Raw genomic sequence first — 13,854 nt, 5'->3', positions numbered from 1 at the left:
GGGCGCCCTGCTGCAATCAAGCTACGCGCTAGGCTATTGGCTCTGGCGTGAGGCGCGCAGAGATGACGTCGAGGAAATCATTTTGGTAGTTTATTTTGTGTGGTGCTAAGTGACCTTTAATCTTTGCTTTTGGCCCCCATCGGTAAGGACAGCTATTGAAAAGGTAAGAAAGGAACGTAAAACATTTTTTTTTAATCGTGGGTAATTATCAGTAGACATCATTGGGTTGCATTAATCAAGGTACAGGGAACTAAGTTCTGTTTATTATTTTCAAGGTCAAAAAACTGCCATTCAGAAGAAAGGAACAGAGCCAAGTAATCGACAAAGTGTCTTCTCTCGAAATGGATGAAGTGGTGGAAATAGAAGATATTGAAAGGATTGGGTATAATATAGTGCAGGAGCTTAATGACTTAGGTTCAGTGGTAAAACAGGTAATGTCAGGGAGTTGAAAGAGGTAACAGATGTGCAAACCGGATTGGCCATCAAATGGAATTACTGCAGTAAAGTCACAGCAAGAGAAGACCTCACGGAATGCAAAGCAAAGGGGAGGAGGCATCAAGATAAGACAACAGAAGAAAGGCCTAGAGGGTCCGGCCAGGAAATGCAATCTTTGAGGAATAGGAGTACCTGAAACAGGACAAAGCAAACGGCGCTGCAACAATAATTAACGAGCTAATTGAAAAAAAAAATTTCTAGAGTTGAAAAACCAACTAGAGCTACAAGTGGAAAAAGCTCACAGGATACCTTTAAAATTTAACAAAAATAAAGCGACTCCCAGACATATCCTAATAACGCTTTTAAATCTTGAGGATAAAGAAAAAGTTTTACAAGTATCCAGACAGAGAAAGCAGGTTACCTAAAAAGGGACAAAATCAGGCTGACTTCAGAATTTCCTTTTGCAACTCTAAATGCCAGAAAACAATGGAACAATATCTACAGAGTTTTAAGGGAAAATAATTTTGAGCCAAGAATTATATACCCTGCTAAGTTGTTGTTTCTGTACAAAGGGAATTGGAAGACATTCTCAGGCAGGGCTTAACAAAGTATGTCAACCAAGAGCCTTCCCTCAAAAATTTGCTGAATGATTTACTGCAACCAACAGCGAACAGCAATTGAAGTGAGTAGAGAGGCAATTTTATAGAAGAGTAATGGTGACCATTAAAACTAATCAAAGAGCATTAAGTATAAATTATGTTATGTTAGGGCTGTAAAACTAAATATAAAAATAGACTTGTGAACTATGTCAAAAATTTCAGTTGATAGAATTTTAAACTGAAAAAGCATGCCAAATGTTCAATATATTGAACAAATACATACTGTTTTATGATGTAGTGTTGTACATAAAGATATGCATGTTCTTAATAAAAATGAAAGAGCTTTGTCACTGGACAGGACAGGTATAGTCAAGGCATTCTAAATAGTAATCTGACAGAGTTAGAAAGTGCAGGTTCTGTTATTTTTTTCTTATAAAAGGGGAGAGGTACCAAATTTGTCCATGTTTATATTGGAAGTATAAAAAGAAAACTAGTTGGAGATGAGTTGGGTAAAATTTTGTTCTGTGTACATTTTGCTTGGGGAAAAACAATAGCTACTTCCTTATGTAATGTTCATCTAAGTCAATATAACATCAATGTGTTAGACAAAAATAGAATATACATATACCCTGCAACTTTTTGATTGAAGAAGAAATGGTAAAAGACCAAGAAAATACAGGAAAAGGAAAATGGCAGGTGGCATTTAAATTGGTATAAAATACATTGAGGTACAGAAGTTATAAACTGGTTATAAATATCTCAATTATCAGGTAGGGTCAAAAGTCAGAGTAACTATGCATACTGAAATTGTATAAAACCATGAATAAAAGTAAGGATTGTGGGAACTAAGCCACAGAAATAGAGAGCAACATTTGTGTTAATTCAAGCATGTGACAATTCAAGATATAACATTAAGGAGATTATGTGGTAAATGTGGCATCCATCTAAAACAAATGTTCCACAGCTTGACATGGGTGATAGTTTTACTGATGTAAACCAATAGATTTCATTAACACTGTACACTTAAAATTGCATTTTATGAACTAAAAATTCATTGAATATCTTGCAAAGAAGAGAACACCCAGCAAAAACTGTTGAACTCTAACTTCAACATTTATTTAATAGTTAAATGGAAGGCTAAATGGGTACTTAAATAATGAAGAGAGAGTGTGTGAGTGTAATGTAGATTATTTCATTACCTTAATTGCATTTTTTCATTTAGCCTGGAGAAATTCTAAGTTATTGTATGCTAGATTACAAAGAATACTTGAGTAATGTTCTAGAAAGCACAAATGACCATATAACGAAACTAAGAGGTTTTGACACAGGAAAAAAAAATGCATACTTGGAATTTTTTTTAAGATTTTATTTTATTTTATTTATTTGAAAGAGTTACAGAGAGAGGTAGAGACAGAGAGAGAGTTCTTCCATCCACTGGTTTACTCCCCAGATGGCTGCAACGGCCGGAGCTACGCCAATCCAAAGCCAGGAGCCAAGAGCTTCTTCTGGGTCTCCCATGTGGGTGCAGGGGCTCAAGGACTTGGGCCATCTTCTGCTGCTATCCCAGGCCATAGCAAAGAGCTGGATTGGCAGAGGAGCAGCCAGGGGCTAGAACCGGCGACCATAAGGGATGCCGGCATTTCAGACCAGGGCTTTAACCTGCTGAGTCACAGTGCTGGCCCCCCATACTTGGAATTTTTAATGCTCTTAAGTAATCTTTGGGTTAAAAAGAAAAGTAGTAATGATTTAGCAAGTGCAATCATGAGGGCATTCTATTTTACATGTCATGAGATAGTTGATATAAACTATCTCTACCCTGGAATTTCAGTAATATTCTGTTTTATTATGTTTTATGTGAATAGAATTTTTTTTTGGAGAACTTGAGACATTTTGGATTTCATGTCTGGGTAAAAGTGATGGAACATAATAAACCATACTCTGAATTAGAAATTGGAGACAGAGAAGGAAGGCCCTGAGGAAAAAAGACAATTAAAAAAAAAAAAAAACAGATTGGTTGATTTATTTGAAAGTGAGAGACAGCAATGTCTTTCTTCAGCTGATATATCCTCTGGATGATTGTTTAACAGCCAGAGTTGGGCCAGGCCAAAGCCAGGAACTTCATCGGGGTCTCCCACATGGGTGGAGGGGGCACAAACACATGAGCCATCTTCCACTGTTTTTCCTAGGCCATTAGCCAGAAGCTGGGTTGGAAATGGAGCAGCCCAGACAGGAACCACCAACCATAGGCGATGCTGACAGCAGCAGTGGCAGCTTTACCTACCACACCACAACACTGGCCCCAATGAAAACCCAATGAGAAACAAACTTTCAGAGGCATTTGATGTACCATGGTGTACATTTTGAAGTTTCATGTAGGCAATCTCCCTCTCTTCCAAATAAAATGAAAATAAACAACCAAAAATTGAAAAACAAATTAAGTTTTACAAAGATTGGAACTCTCCAGGATAAAAGGGGAATTCCTCCTACCTAACTTCCTTTTAATTGTTTCATTGTTTTGTTGTTTCATTTTCCTGCTTTTGTACTTGAACTAATAACGTTGGTTTGGTTCATTCTGGCTGTGGAATCTGATGGCCTTCAGACTGGAACTCACTGTTGGCCTTCCCAAGTCTCTGGCTTACTGTTTATAGATCTGGGGATTTCTCAGTCTCTATCAATTGTGAGAGCCAGTCTCATACACAGACGTGCATGAGGGAGTCTTCCAAAGAACTCATGTAAAACATGTATTATGAAAATAAAAGATGAGTTTATTTTAGTACAAAAATATTTTGAAGGACTGGGGTTGTGGCACAGAGGGTTAAGCTACCACTTGCAACACTGGTATCCCATATGGTCACCAGTTCCAATCCTGGCTGCTGTACTTCCCTGCTACCTGGGAAAGCAGTGGAACATGGCCCAGGCCCTTGGGCCAGCTACACATGTGGGAGATGCAGATGGAGTACAAGGCTCCTGGCTTTGGCCTGACCCAGCAAATGGAGGATATCTGTTTTTCCCTCTCTCTCTCTTACTCTGCCTTTCAAATAAATAAATCTTTTAAAAAACATTTTGAAATGTATGCATAGTCTTTTCATTATATACATTTTACACAAACTTTTTGAAGTCCTGATGTGTGTACGGATTTCAAGAGTTTTTGCACCAAAATAAACTTATGTTTTAATTCCATTTCCACAAACACTGAAATATTATATGCAAACTTGTTATATTGGATGTTGTCTGGCTGTCTTCTTTGACACACCTCCTCCTGCTTTTTCTCCCTTGTGTTTGCTGTTCTTAATCTTATCTCTCTGAAATTTGCTGAGCCCCTTAGTGCTCTATGCCATGTCCATTTTTCACTCTATACACTTTCTACCAACTTCAACTCCCATGGCTTCAATTACTGCATCTCTGTGACAATTAGATCTTTCTCCCAAGTTTCACAGTATATTGGAATTTTCTAGAGAAACAGAACCAATATTTAAACAGACATATAAGGGACCTATGGGAATTGGCTCACACAATTATGGAGGCTGAGAAGCCCCACAATATATAATCTGCAAGCTGGAAAACCAGTGGTATTCAGTTCCAGTCCAAATGCCTGAAAACCCGGAAATGAACCTCTGAGGACAGGGGAAGACAGATGTCCCAGCTCAGGAAGAGTGAGCTTTCCTTCCTCTACCTTGTAGGTTTGGATTACGCCAACCCAGCTTTCTGCTTATGGCTGGGGAACAAAGTAGAAGATGGCCCAGAGAGCTGGACCAGAATAGGAGCAGCCAGGAATGAACTGGCAGCCAGGTGGGATGCTGGTGCTGGTGCCACAGGTGAGGACTTAGCCTACTACGCACAGCACTGACCCCACTGTATTTCTTACAGTGCAGAATTCTCTAAGGCCCTATTCAATGCATACACATGCTATAATCTTTCAATCTTTAGCCTTTCTGGATTTTAATGCCTTGAATTCTCCGACTCTTTTTGCCTTGGGAATAGTATCTCACCACTGGAAGAATCTCATCTGCTGTCATTCTGTGCTAGCCTTATCTACAGTCATTCACCATTAATCCATTTATTCTTATTAGAAACATCCTATTTTGCTTTATTGTACCTGCACTTGTCTTCTATTTCATGCGTTTGAATATAATGAAGCATAATCCAACTGGACCTGTCTTCCTCATCTTTCAGTCTGTCTTCATTATTTAATGTAGTACTTAGCACATAGAAGTCATTTAATAAACATTTTAATGAATCAAGTAGATAAAGGAACATTTTAGTTATTTACATACCTTAAATTATGCAGTTGTGGAGATACTGACTAACATTTTGTTCTCGATATTCCACAGACATAACATACCAGCTTTCAGTGGTTATTAGGAGACTAAAAGACCTGAACTTGTCCCTGTGATAAGCTTTTAACCAATGGCTACCATTATACCAATAGAATACCAGTGAATGCAGAGAACATTTTATAGAACTCTCTCTCTTTGTCTTAAATTTCTAGTCTGCCTCTTCATTTTTGTTTTCACATACTTAAAGTATTTTCAGTTACATTTTAAAATCTGTCATTTTTTTCCTCTGTGCCCTTTGCCAGATCCTTTTTCCTAAGTTGTTTCTCTTCTTCCTTTATAATAAGTATGCATTTTTCCCTTTCCTAACTCTAAAAAATTATTGGCATTAAAAAGAATACCAAAGTGGTGGAAACTGATGTGGTGACTATAGTAAATTCATACTCAGTATCCCTTCCCCCTCTTCCCCTCCCCTCCCCTTGCCCTCTCCCTAGCATCTTCTCCCTAGCATTGAAAGAGGTTTCAGAGGGGTAGGAATTTGGCACAGCAGTTGAGATGCTACTTGGGATGTCCCCATCCCATATTATAGTGCATGGGTCCTGTCCTAACTCTGCTTCTGAGTCCAGCTTCCTGCTAATGCCTACCCTGGAAGGCAGCAAGTGATGGCTCAAGTCCTTGGGTCCCTGCCACTCACGTGGAGACCTGGATTGATTTCCAGGCTCCTGGCTGTGACCTGGTCCAGCCCTGCCTATTGGGATTTGGGGAGTAAGCCAGTCGATGTTTCTCTCCCCTCCCCTCACTTTTAAATACATTTTATAATTCTTTTACAGTTCCAAAGACATAGATATTTCATTTCTTACATTCTTTTGTAGGATTCTGGTTACAAATTGTTTCCATCAGTTAGAAAAAATGCCCAACCTTAATTGATATATTGAGATGAACTCTTTTTTTTTCTGTTATTTCAGATGACAATATTGATTAGGACACTTATAAAGATCTAAGTGGCACTGCAGCAGCATTCCTGTGTCCAATGCCTAAAGTCTCATTTTTAAGGATTTTCATGATCTCTGATGAATGTTACATCAGTATATTCTTGAAGTCATCAAGTTTCTGTAATCACCTCTTTATACCATGACTTCCTATTTTAAATCAAAATGAATGTAAAGATTTAAAAACATCTTTTTTGAATTATTTTTAATACAAAATAATTTACAAATAAGATCCTATACAGAAGTCCAATATATGATACACATTTTTTTTTGAAAAATAAACCAATGAGGCTGGCGCCGTGGTTCACTTGGCTAATCCTCTGCCTGCATCGCCGGTACTCCGGGTTCTAGTCCCAGTCGGGGTGCTGGATTCTGTCCTGGTTGCTCCTCTTCCAGTCCAGCTCTCTGCTGTGGCCTGGGAAGGCAGTGGAGGATGGCCCAAGTCCTGGGAGACCAGGAGGAAGCACCCAGCTCCTGGCTTCGGATCGGCGCAGCGCACCATCCATAGTGGCCATTTGGGGGTGAACTGAGGGAAGGAAGACCTTTCTCTCTCTGTTTTGCTTTCTCTGTCACTGTCTAACCCTGCCTGTCAAAAAAAAAAAAAAAAAAAAAAAAGAAAAATGAACCAATGAGACTGAGGGAATGATTCACATGGATTCCTACTAATTCTTTGGAGTACTGGAGTCACCTTTGCAGAACCTTCAGGAGACTGGCTTGAATATCACCAGATAATCTAAGGTAGAAATAGTAATCTGGCTGAATATTAGAATTATCTAGAGTTTTGCTTTGATTAGTTCTGCTTCTAATACTAATGTCCTGATGTTTCTCCCATCCAAAAAGTCTGCTATTAGGACCAAGCAGGCTAATTTCTAAAATAATGCGGCTCTAATAATAATAAACTGCTAATAATAATAATAAGCAGCTATAATAGCCATTTTCATGATTGATTCTGAGCATGCATCTGTTCACTGATTTCCCTTGAGGCCTTAAATTGAGTCCTTCATATCATTTTGGGTGCCTTTGTTTGTTTGTTTTTAATCAATCTACACTTTCTCTATAGAATGCCAGGATTTTCAAAAGGTTTCATATTGCATTATAACTATTTTGTATGTTACCTAACTGGTGCAAAACCAGGGCTGCTTCCAAAACAAATTATTGATTCTTGTTCTTTCTTATGAGTTTGCTATTCTCCAATACAAGTTTGTAGAATAATAATTTAATGTTTAACAGATGGCCCTGGTATCAGAATTGCATTATTTTATAACTCTTGCCCTTACTAACTCTGCATCTTACTAACTTCTTGGACAAGCTAGGGAACAATGTTAGTATTAATGCAAAGAAAAATCATAAAGATTGGTGGGGTGATTATTATAAAATTTTTACATAGTGCCTAGCTCAGAGAAAGTGCTCGAAATTGTTAAGCATGTGGTTACAAAATATGTAAATGATTATTGTTCAATTTTTCTCTCCACATAAATAACTAACTTTTGAACCTTAGTAACCAAGTGTAGGTGGTTTTGTATTCAGTCTACTTGCGTATGTATTAAGTACATTTACTGTGAAAGAAACTGGAGAGACAGTCATTATTCCTAATATTCCCCAAGTGTTAGTGCTCTAAGATGCTGTCAGTTGAAAATGAAAACTATCCACTACAATGGAAACAGACATCTTCAGGACTGACTGTGGTCCAATATTTGTTTGACCTATCAAAACAGTGTGGCTAGTACCAGTGCTGTGGTGTAGCAGGTAAAGCTGCCACCTGCAGTGCTGGCATACAAATGGGTGTTGGTTCGAGTCCCAGCTGCTGCACTTCTGATCCAGCTCTCTGCTATGGCCTGGGAAAGCAATAAAGAATGGCCCAAGTCTTTGGGCCCCCTCACCCACATGGGAGACCTGGAAGAAGCTCCTAGCTCCTAGCTTCAGATTGGCCCAACTCTGGCTGCTGCCACCATCTGGGGAATGCACCATCAGATGGAAGACTTCTCTTGCTCTTTGCCTCTCCCTTTCTGTAACTCTGCCTTTAAAATAAATAATAAATAAATCTTAAAGTAAAAAACAGTGTTGCTATGTACAAGTATATTTGGTTGTGTTTTTTTTTCCATTAGCCCCCAAACATTTTGAAAATCAGAAAAAAATTTCACATAAGAAAAGAACTTGTACCTTCTCTTTGAACCTGAGATCTGGTAAAGGTGTTGTTCATTTGGGGCATGTTTTCTGCAGTTACCTACATCCTGCTGTCCTCTTCTGTCTCATCGCTGAGGCCAATTCAGTTGCTGCTTACAGGGAACTCACACAGTTGGTTTTCTTTTAGTGCAGTTGAAGTGAATTGTTTTCATATCCATTGATTTCAAAGATAGGAAAATAAATGTGGGTCAAGGACACACATGACAAGAAAAATAGGAGAAAGCATAATTAAGAAAATAAAGCACACTCTTTGTATCTACATGTGTATTTACATCAAAATAAATATATAGTACCACACAACAAAACTCCAAGTCAGAATTTACTAATATATTTTCAGTTTTAGGAAGGAATTAGGTTTGTCTTGCATCTTGTTAGATCATCTTTACCCTGTGTGTGTGTGTTTTTAAGATTTTGAAAAAATATTTGTCCCTTTGGGACTGGCTTATTTCACTAAGTATGATATTTTCCAGATTCATCCATTTTGTTGCAAATGACTGGATTTCATTTTTTTTACCACTGTGTACTATTCCATAGTGTACATATCTCATAATTTCTTTATCCATTCTTTGGTTGTCGGGCATTTAGGTTGATTTCATTTGTTATTTATTGTGAATTGTGCTGCAATAAACATGGGGGTGCAGATAACTGTTTTCTTAACTGATTTCATTTTCCTTGGGTAAATTCCCAGGATTGGATGCCTAGGTCATATGGGAGGTCTATATTTAGGTTTCTGAGGTATCTCCATGCTGTCTTTTATAGTGGCTTTACCAGTTTACTTTCCCACCAATAGTGGATTAGGGTACCTTTTACCATACATCCTGGCCAGCATTTGTTGTTTGTGGATTTCTCTATGAAAGCCATTCTAACTGGGGTGAGGTGACACCTCACTGTGGTTTTGATTTGCATTTCCCTGAGAGCTAGAGATCCTGAACAATTTTTATGTGTCTGTTGGCCATTTGGATTTCCTTTTTTGAAAAATGTCTGTTTAAGTCCTTGGCCCATGCCTTAACTGAGTTGTTTGTTTTGTTGTTGTGTGGTTTCTTGATCTCATTGTATCTTCTGGTTAAAATACTATATCAGTTGCATAGTTTTAAAATAATTTCTCACATTCTGTCAGTTGTCTCTTCACCTTCCTGAGTGTTTCTTTTGCAGTACAGAAACTTCTCAATTTGATGTAATCCCATTTGTCAATTTTGGCTTTGGTTACCTGTGCCTCTGGGGTCTTTTCCAAAAACTCTTTGTGCCAAAGTCTTGCAAGGTTTACCCAGTGTTCTCTAATAATTTCAGTGTTGCCTGGCTGTAGATTTAGATCTTTAATCCATGTTGAATGGATTTCTGTGTAAGATGTAAGGTAGGGGTCTTGCTTCATACTTCTGCATGTGGAAACCCAGTTTTCCCAGCACCATTTGCTGAAAAGACTGTTCTTGCTCCAGGGATTGGTTTTAGCTTTTTAGTCAAATATAAGTTGGTTGTAGATGCTTGTATTGATTTCTGGTGTTTTCTATTCTGTTCCATTGGTTTATCCATCTGTTTTTGTACCAGACCAGGCTGTTTTGATTATAACTGCCTTGTAGTATATCTTGAAATCTGGTATTATGATGGCTATGGCTTTGTTTTTGTTGTGTAAGATTGCTTTAGCCATTTGAGTTCTTCTTAGTTACCATATGAATTTCAGCATCATTTTTTTTCTATATCTTAGAAGAAGGTCTTGACTATTTTCATTGGTATTGCTTTGAATCTGTAAATTGTTCTTGGAAGAATGGACATTTTGATGATATTAATTTTTCCAATCCATGAACATAGAAGATTTTTTTTATTTTTTTTGTATCTTCTATTTCTTTCTCATCATGGAGATCTTTGACATCTTTTGTTAAGTTTATTCCAAGGTATTTGATTTTTTTGGTAGCTATTTTAAATGAAATTGATCTTAGACGTTCTTTCTCAACCATGGCATTGTCTGTGTAATCAAAGGCTGTTGATTTTTGTGTATTGATTTTATATCCTGCTACTTTCCCAAACTCTTTTACGAGTTCTAATAGTCTCTTCGTGGAGTTCTTTGGATTCCCTAAATAAAGAATCATGTTGTCTGCAAATAGGGATAGTTTGACTTCTTCCTTCCTAATTTGTATCCCTTTGATTTCTCTTTCTTGCCTAATGGTTCTGGCTAAAATTTCCAGGACTATATTGAATAGCAATGGTGAGAATGGGTATCCCTGTCTGGTACCAGATCTCAGTGGGAATGCTTCCAGCTTTTCCCCACTCAAAAGGACACTGTCCATAGGTTTGTCATAAATTGCCTTGATTGTGCTTGAAGAATGTCTCTTCTATACCCAATTTGCTTAGAGTTTTCATCATGAAAGGGTGTTGTATTTTATCAGAAGCTTTCTCTGCATCTATTGAGATAATCATGTGATTTTTTTTTTTGTTCAGGTTGTTAATGCGATGTATTAAATTGATTGATTTGTTACATTTCTTTTTCATCTCTAATTTTATTGATTTGGGTCTTCTCTCTCCTTTTTTGGTTAGTTGGGCCAATGGTGTGTCAATTTTTTTTTTTTTTTTTCAAAAATCCAGCTCTTGGGGCCAGTGCTGTGGCTCACTTGGTTAATCCTCCACCTGCGGTACTGGCATCCCATATGGGCCGGGTTCTAGTCCCGGTTGCTCCTCTTCCAGTCCAGCTCTCTGCTTTGGCCCAGGAGGGCAGTGGAGGATGGCCCAAGTGCTTGGGCCCCTGTGCCCACGTGGGAGACCAGGAGGAAGCACCTGGCTCCTGGCTTCGGATTAGAGCATTACTGGCCGTAGCGGCCATTTGAGGATGAACCAATGGAAGGAAGACATTTCTCTCTGTCTCTCTCTTTCTCACTGTCTATCTGTCAAATAAAAAAAAAAATAATAATAAAATCCAGCTCTTCATTTAGCTTATCTTTTATATTTTTTTCAATTTTGTTGATTTTTTTTTCTTTAATTTTAATTATTTCTTTTCTCCTATTAGTTTCGCATTTGGTTTGCTTTTCCTTTTTTTAGAGCCTTGACATGCATTGATAGCTCATTTATTTGGTGCCTAATTTCTTGATGTAGGCACCAATTGTAAATTTTCCTCTTAACACTGCTTTTGCTGTATCCCATAGGTTCTGATATGTTATGTTGTCATCTTCATTTGTTTACAGAAATTTTTTGATTTCTCTTTTGATTTCTTCCAAGGTCCGCTGTTTTTCAGGAACATGTTGTTCAGTCTCCATGTGTTTGCATATGCTTAGAGACTCCTGAGTTGCTGATGTCCAACTTCATTCCACTGTTATCAGAGAAGATGCATGGTATTATTTTGATTTTTTGAATTTTCTGTGATTTGCTTTATGGCCTAGTATGTTGTCAATCCTAGAGAAAGTTCCATGCACTGGAAAGAAGAATGTATATTCTGCAACTGTAGGATGAAAAATTCTGTAGATGTCTGTTAGGTCCATTTGGTCTTTAGAGTCAATTAATTCTGTTGTTTCCTTGCTGATATTCTGTCTGGTTGATCTGTCCATTGCTGAAAGTGGGGTGGTATTGAAGTCCCCCATTATTATTGTATGGGAGTCTATGTCTCCCTGTATATCCCTTTTTTTAACTTTTATTTAATGAATATAAATTTCTAAAGTACGACTTATGGATTACAATGGCTTCCCCCCATACCGTCCCTCCCACCTGCAACCTTCCCCTTTCCCACTCCCTCTCCCCTTCCATTCACATCAAGATTCATTTTCGATTCTCTTAATATACAGAAGATCAGCTTAATATCCCTGTATATCCCTTAACATTTCTTTTAAATATCCAGGTGCCCTCTAATGAGGTGCATATACATTTATAATAGTGACATCTTCCTGTTGTATTGATCCCTTAATCATTACATAGTGCCCTTATTTGTCTCTTTTAATGATTTTTGTTGAAGTCTATTTTTTGTCTGATATTAGGATGGCTACACCAGCTCTTTTTATGGTTTCTGTTAGCATGGAAGATCTTTTTCCATCCTTTCTCTTTCAGTGTGTGTGCATATTTTTTGGTGAGATGTGTTTCTTGTAGCAGAAAATATATGGGTTTTGATTTTTAATCCATTCAGTCTGTATCTTTTAACTGAAGAGTTGAGGCCATTTACATTCAAGGTGACAATTGATAAATAATGACGTTGTTCTGCCATTTTTCCAAAAATATGCCTATTTTTTACTTTGGATTCCTTTGTAATTTTAGTGGCAGATTTTCTTCCTTTATTTTGTAGTGATGATCATGTTTCTTTGTTTCTGTGTGCAGCACATCCTTAAGCATATTTTGCAGGGCTTGACAGGTAGTGACAAATTCTTTCAATTTCTGTTTGTTATGGAAGGTCTTCATTTCACCTTCATTCATAAATGAGAGCTTTTCAAGGTATAGTATTCTGGAGTGACAGGTTTTTTGTTAAGACTTGGACTATATCTTGCCCTTCTTTCCTAGCTTCTAGGGTTTCTGATGAGAAGTTCACTGTTAGTCTTATTGGAGAACCTCTGAAAGTAACCTGGCATTTCTCTTGTGCACATTTTAGAATCTTCTCTTTATGTTTTACTGTGGAGAGTTTGATATCAATCTGTTGTGGTGAAGATCTTTTCTGGTCATTTCTATTAGGAGTTCTATGTGCTTTCTGTACTTGGATGTCCCTTTCTTTCTCAAAATTAGAGAAGTTTTCTGTTACTATTTCACTAAAAACCCTTCTAATCCTGTCTCTCTTTCCCTGCCTTCTGTCGCTCCCCGTCTTCGTGGAGGAACGACACAGGACCCTGCGCTGTTCTTTCATCTGCTCGGCCCTCCCCGGGTTTGCTGCTGGTTCTTCCCGGGTTGGCTACTGTCCCTTCCACCTCCGTGGAAGGGCAGTTCCCCCTGCCACATTCCCCACTTCCGCGGGGGAGCGGCACACCGCCGGCCGGCTCTCTCGGGGGCTGCACAGGTGTTCCTTCAGGTAGATTGTTCCCCTTAGATGTTCCTGGTGCATGTTGTCTCTCTCCTCCTTTATAGTCCTCTTCCACCAATCCTAACTCGGCTGCCCACACGCCAAGTACGCTGCTCTCCTCCAATCAGGAGCAGGTCCTGCTGTTTATTGGTTGAACTGGAGGCAGCTGTGTAGAAGCTGCTTCTCCCTTCTCAGCGCCATATTGTGGGAGAGCAGATGCATAGAACTTAGTAGCAGTAACTTAGTCTAGTCCGGGTTGCTCCCCACACCTTCAATACCTCCTAGAACCCATATGTTGGGTTGTTTGATAGTATCCTGTGGATTCCCAACAGTGTATTTTAGTTTTCTAATTTCCTCTTCTTGTTTTTGGTCTGACTGTATAATTTCCTGTGCTTTGTCGTCTAAGTTAGATATTCTTT

The 13,854-nt window shown here is 38.3% G+C and overlaps 1 long non-coding RNA gene across 2 annotated transcripts; it reads left to right on the top strand.

Moving 5' to 3' along the window:
* The first annotated feature begins 35 nt into the window (after positions 1 to 35).
* Positions 36 to 5,711, top strand: LOC108176518 (uncharacterized). Of its 2 annotated transcripts, XR_016235799.1 has the most exons (3): positions 36 to 163; positions 276 to 1,117; positions 4,715 to 5,711. It is a non-coding gene; the product is annotated as an uncharacterized LOC108176518 (long non-coding RNA). The 2 variants fall into 2 exon arrangements; XR_001793173.4 differs by lacking the exon at positions 4,715 to 5,711 and having other exon boundaries at positions 276 to 1,708.
* The last annotated feature ends 8,143 nt before the right edge of the window (positions 5,712 to 13,854 follow it).

This window comes from Oryctolagus cuniculus, chromosome 6 (genome assembly GCF_051225735.1).
Source record: "Oryctolagus cuniculus isolate XC-2025 breed Fujian yellow rabbit chromosome 6, ASM5122573v1, whole genome shotgun sequence".
Classification (NCBI taxonomy): domain Eukaryota; kingdom Metazoa; phylum Chordata; class Mammalia; order Lagomorpha; family Leporidae; genus Oryctolagus; species Oryctolagus cuniculus.
This window is presented reverse-complemented; position numbering and strand designations above follow the sequence as displayed.